Source organism: Nerophis lumbriciformis, linkage group LG08 (assembly GCF_033978685.3).
Source record: "Nerophis lumbriciformis linkage group LG08, RoL_Nlum_v2.1, whole genome shotgun sequence".
Classification (NCBI taxonomy): domain Eukaryota; kingdom Metazoa; phylum Chordata; class Actinopteri; order Syngnathiformes; family Syngnathidae; genus Nerophis; species Nerophis lumbriciformis.
Genome location: NC_084555.2, coordinates 10,245,001 through 10,251,220, shown reverse-complemented (window position 1 = coordinate 10,251,220; position 6,220 = coordinate 10,245,001). Strand labels below are relative to the sequence as shown.

Below are 6,220 nucleotides of genomic sequence, written 5' to 3'. Positions count from 1 at the left end.
TTTTGCCTCAATTACTGCGTTAATGCGGCGTGGCATGGAGTCGATGAGTTTCTGGCACTGCTCAGGTGTTATGAGAGCCCAGGTTGCTCTGATAGTGGCCTTCAACTCTTCTGCGTTTTTGGGTCTGGCATTCTGCATCTTCCTTTTCACAATACCCCACAGATTTTCTATGGGGCTAAGGTCAGGGGAGTTGGCGGGCCAATTTAGAACAGAAATACCATGGTCCGTAAACCAGGCACGGGTAGATTTTGCGCTGTGTGCAGGCGCCAAGTCCTGTTGGAACTTGAAATCTCCATCTCCATAGAGCAGGTCAGCAGCAGGAAGCATGAAGTGCTCTAAAACTTGCTGGTAGACGGCTGCGTTGACCCTGGATCTCAGGAAACAGAGTGGACCGACACCAGCTGGACTGCTGCTGAGTGGTCCAAAGTCATGTTTTCTGACGAAAGCAAATTTTGCATTTCCTTTGGAAATCGAGGTCCCAGAGTCTGGAGGAAGACAGGAGAGGCACAGGATCCACGTTGCCTGAAGTCTAGTGTAAAGTTTCCACCATCAGTGATGGTTTGGGGTGCCATGTCATCTGCTGGTGTCGGTCCACTCTGTTTCCTGAGATCCAGGGTCAACGCAGCCGTCTACCAGCAAGTTTTAGAGCACTTCATGCTTCCTGCTGCTGACCTGCTCTATGGAGATGGAGATTTCAAGTTCCAACAGGACTTGGCGCCTGCACACAGCGCAAAATCTACCCGTGCCTGGTTTACGGACCATGGTATTTCTGTTCTAAATTGGCCCGCCAACTCCCCTGACCTTAGCCCCATAGAAAATCTGTGGGGTATTGTGAAAAGGAAGATGCAGAATGCCAGACCCAAAAACGCAGAAGAGTTGAAGGCCACTATCAGAGCAACCTGGGCTCTCATAACACCTGAGCAGTGCCAGAAACTCATCGACTCCATGCCACGCCGCATTAACGCAGTAATTGAGGCAAAAGGAGCTCCAACCAAGTATTGAGTATTGTACATGCTCATATTTTTCATTTTCATACTTTTCAGTTGGCCAACATTTCTAAAAATCCCTTTTTTGTATTAGCCTTAAGTAATATTCTAATTTTGTGACACACGGAATTTTGGATTTTCATTTGTTGCCACTTCAAATCATCAAAATGAAATGAAATAAACATTTGAATGCATCAGTCTGTGTGCAATGAATAAATATAATGTACAAGTTACACCTTTTGAATGCAATTACTGAAATAAATCAAGTTTTTCAAAATATTCTAATTTACTGGCTTTTACCTGTATATAAGGGCCTCAGATGTGAATTTAAAGTACATACCGTATTTTTCGGACTATAAGTCGCAGTTTTTTTCATAGGTGAGACTTATACTCTGGAGCGACTTATGTGTGAAATTATTGACACATTACCGTAAAATATTAAATATTATTTATCTCAATCACGTAAGAGACTAGACTACAGCAATCGTCACACACACACACACGTCAAACAATAAAAAATTTGGCGAGGGCGGGTCATGGCAGAAGTGCATTGTGAAAAAAAAAGATGCTACCTGCTACTACTTCCGTACTAGGGGTGTGGGAAAAAAATCGATTCGAATTCAAATCGCGATTCTCACGTTGTGCGATTCAGAATCGATTCTCATTTTTAAAAAATCTAATTTTTCATGTTTTTTTTTTTTTTTTAATCAATCAAGGAATACCATAACAATGCAATCCAATTCCAAAACCAAACCCGACCCAGCAACACTCAGAACTGCAATAAACAGAGCAATTGAGAGGAGACACAAACACGACACAGAACAAACCAAAAGTAGTGAAACAAAAATGAATATTATCAACAACAGTATCAATATTAGTTACAATTTCAACATAGCAGTGATTAAATCCCTCATTGACATTATCATTAGACATTTATAAAAAAAAAAAGAACAATAGTGTCACAGTGGCTTACACTTGCATCGCATCTCATAAGCTTGACAACACAGTGTCCAATATTTTCACAAAGATAAAATAAGTCATATTTTTGGTTCATTTAATAGTTAAAACAAATTTACATTATTGCAATCAGTTGATAAAACATTGTCCTTTACAATTATAAAAGCTTTTTACAAAAATCTACTACTCTGCTTGCATGTCAGCAGACTGGGGTAGATCCTGCTGAAATCCTATGTATTGAATGAATAGAGAATCGTTTTGAAACGGGAAAATATCGTTTTTGAATCGAGAATCACGCTGAATCGGAAAAAAAAAAATCGATTTTGAATCGAATCGTGACCCCGAGAATCGATATTGAATCGAATCGTGGGACACCCAAAGATTCGCAGCCCTATTCCGCACCTATGAAAATTGATCATTTCAACATTGGCGGTAACTTATAAAAACTGAGAAGGGCTGAACAAAAATGGCAACGAAAAGGAAATCATATACTGCAGATTACAAGCTGGACGTAGTGAAATATGCATTTGAATGACTCTTACCATAATATGTTACGTTAACATACCAGGCACGTTCTCAGTTGGTTATTTATGCCTCATATAACGTATTCAGCCTGTTGTTCACTATTCTTTATTTATTTTAAATTGCCTTTCAAATGTCTATTAGTGGTGTTGGATTTGATTAAATAAATTTCCCCCAAAAATGCGATTTATACTCCAGTGCGACTTATATGTTTTTTTCCTTCTTTATTATGCATTTTCGGCCGGTGCGACTTATACTCCGAAAAATACGGCATATATATTTATATATATCTGTATATGTGTGTGTGTATATATACATACACGTGTGCCGTATATATGAATATACTCTTTCAAACGTTCTTGTAATCAGACAATATTTTCGGTATATTTACCGGTAGATGGAATCACCTAACCACTGTGACGCTAATAAGAACAGCTGATAGGCAACACGTCACAGTGGTCAGGTGACCCTTCTGAAAAAGACTGCAGATGAGAATCGAAACATGTCAGGTAAAGATTCCATCTAAATATGCCGAAAATATTGTCTGATTACAAGAACATTTGAAAGAGTATATGAATAAGAAGACATAATTAACCTTTTTGAGCAAAACTATATAGGAATATGAATATTCAGAAATATTAAATTAATACCCGAGGGGAAATTAACTTAATTTAACTACAAACCCCGTTTCCATATGAGTTGGGAAATTGTGTTAGATGTAAATATAAACGGAATACAATGATTTGCAAATCATTTTCAACCCATATTCAATTGAATGCACTACAAAGACAACATATTTGATGTTCAAATTGATAAACATTTTTTTTTGTGCAAATAATCATTAACTTTAGAATTTGATGCCAGCAACACGTGACAAAGAAGTTGGGAAAGGTGGCAATAAATACTGATAAAGTTGAGGAATGCTCATCAAACACTTATTTGGAACATCCCACAGGTGAACAGGCAAATTGGGAACAGGTGGGTGCCATGATTGGGTATAAAAGTAGATTCCATGAAATGCTCAGTCATTCACAAACAAGGATGGGGCGAGGGTCACCGCTTTGTCAACAAATGCGTGAGAAAAATGTTGAACAGTTTAAGAAAAGCCTTTCTCAACCAGCTATTGCAAGGAATTTAGGGATTTCACCATCTACGGTCCGTAATATCATCAAAGGGTTCAGAGAATCTGGAGAAATCACTGCACGTAAGCAGCTAAGCCCGTGACCTTCGATCCCTCAGGCTGTACTGCATCAACAAGCGACATCAGTGTGTAAAGGATATCACCACATGGGCTCAGGAACACTTCAGAAACCCACTGTCAGTAACTACAGTTGGTCGCTACATCTGTAAGTGCAAGTTAAAACTCTCCTATGCAAGGCGAAAACCGTTTATCAACAACACCCAGAAACGCCGTCGGCTTCGCTGGGCCTGAGCTCATCTAAGATGGACTGATACAAAGTGGAAAAGTGTTCTGTGGTCTGACGAGTCCACATTTCAAATTGTTTTTGGAAACTGTGGACGTCGTGTCCTCCGGACCAAAGAGGAAAAGAACCATCCGGATTGTTATAGGCGCAAAGTTGAAAAGCCAGCATCTGTGATGGTATGGGGGTGTATTAGTGCCCAAGACATGGGTAACTTACACATCTGTGAAGGCACCATTAATGCTGAAAGGTACATACAGGTTTTGGAGCAACATATGTTGCCATCCAAGCAATGTTACCATGGACGCCCCTGCTTATTTCAGCAAGACAATGCCAAGCCACGTGTTACATCAATGTGGCTTCATAGTAAAAGAGTGCGGGTACTAGACTGGCCTGCCTGTAGTCCAGACCTGTCTCCCATTGAAAATGTGTGGCGCATTATGAAGCCTAAAATACCACAACAGAGACCCCCGGACTGTTGAACAACTTAAGCTGTACATCAAGCAAGAATGGGAAAGAATTCCACCTGAGAAGCTTCAAAAATGTGTCTCCTCAGTTCCCAAACGTTTACTGAGTGTTGTTAAAAGGAAAGGCCATGTAACACAGTGGTGAACATGCCCTTTCCCAACTACTTTGGCACGTGTTGCAGCCATGAAATTCTAAGTTAATTATTATTTGCAAAAAAAAAAAAAAAAAAGTTTATGAGTTTGAACATCAAATATGTTGTCTTTGTAGTGCATTCAATTGAATATGGGTTGAAAATGATTTGCAAATCATTGTATTCCGTTTATATTTACATCTAACACAATTTCCCAACTCATATGGAAACGGGGTTTGTAAATTAACTTTAAATTCAGATTTTCTGCATAATCCAATTCCAGAACAGGACTGCTGACAGGTCAGCCAATTTACGGCGCCCCTTATATGTGGTAATTTCATATTCAAATAATATATAAAAATGTTAATTCTAAAATTTCGTATTTCTTTTTACCTAAAAAAATGAGTCAAAACAAGTTCTATGGTCAAGAAAAATTTCCAGTCCATCACCAAAACAGGAAACAACACCCAACAAAAATGAAAACTATAAACATAGATAAGAAAACATAACAGTTTTAAAATATTATCAGCGGTGTAGACTAAAGACATAAAATCAGCTGCTAAAAAGAAAGTCAGCCACATTATTTTTTCCGCCTCGGACATGACGCACACGCTGACGTTGGACATTCCACACCAGCGTGGGCTCTTCCCCCGACTTCTGCCAAAATCAAAAAACCTGCTGAGCACGTTTGAGCGTGTAAATAAAAAAAAAAATAAAAAAAAAAGAGATGTAAAAAGCACAGCTTCAGTCTGACTCAGCGTGTTTACAAATAGGTTGCTTTTTATTTTTATTAGAATACATACGGTCTGCTGTACAGTTGGCAAGAGAGCTTACATGCGCCAGTAAAGTTAAAACATGCACATTTACCTGTAAAAGTCAACATGAGCACAAATACACATTTTCCCCCCTCACAGAGTCCACTTAATAAAACCTTTTTATTGCCATATTGATCTGCTTTTTATTGATTATTGATGTACGCTCCTAAAATTCCTATTTCTTTTCTTTCTTTGGCAGAACAAAGAGCACATGAGGCCCTGCATTGAAGGCCTAATGAGCCATGTAGCCCCGCCCCTTTTTTGTCCTCCACAAATGTACTAAAACAAGAAAAAACACAAAATAATACAGGATGACATACTCTCCAGGAGTGCAATATAACACAAAAATATATATATATATATTGTTCTTAAAACCACAAATATATTCCATTAATAATAAGGCCCACTTTACAAAATTACATTTTTCTCCTTAAATAAAATCTATCAGCATCCAAAATGAGACATCTTTTTATGCTGTTGTTCTGACAAAAAAAAAAAAAAAAAAAAAAAAAGGAGATTCAGTTGGAGAAGGAACTACAAATATGGCGGAATGATTTTTCGGATTGGATTTGATGAATTTTGCGGTAAATAAAAAAGGACACCGAAGCAGGTTTTTTCCACAATAAAAGAGAGCGTTAATCCGTTAAAAAGGTCTTCAAGTTAAGTGCTGGTTAAGTGCAGATTATATTCGCCACAATATAGGATGCCACCATTTTTTATTCACAAGCACAAGACTTGAAATGAACACCATGTTGTATTTTAGTGTTTTTTTTTTACCATTAGAAAATAGTCAAGACAGGTCGTCTTATATTCTTTTGTGTATACATGCACATGTTCGACAAATAGAAATCTTATATTCAGGTGAAAAGAGCCAATACTTTTTTATACTCTTGTCAATTTTTTTCTTTTTTAAACTCGCTG

The 6,220-nt window shown here is 38.0% G+C and overlaps 1 protein-coding gene across 3 annotated transcripts in view; it reads right to left on the bottom strand.

Annotated features, from left to right (window-relative positions):
• Positions 1-5,246: 5,246 nt before the first annotated feature.
• The window catches only part of luzp1 (leucine zipper protein 1), a 108,968-nt gene continuing 107,994 nt past the window's right edge, over positions 5,247-6,220 (bottom strand). For all 3 annotated transcript variants that reach the window (XM_061968214.2, XM_061968213.2, XM_061968215.2), the window contains one exon: positions 5,247-6,220. This exon is cut by the window's right edge. The gene's annotated coding sequence lies outside the window, so the exon portion shown is untranslated.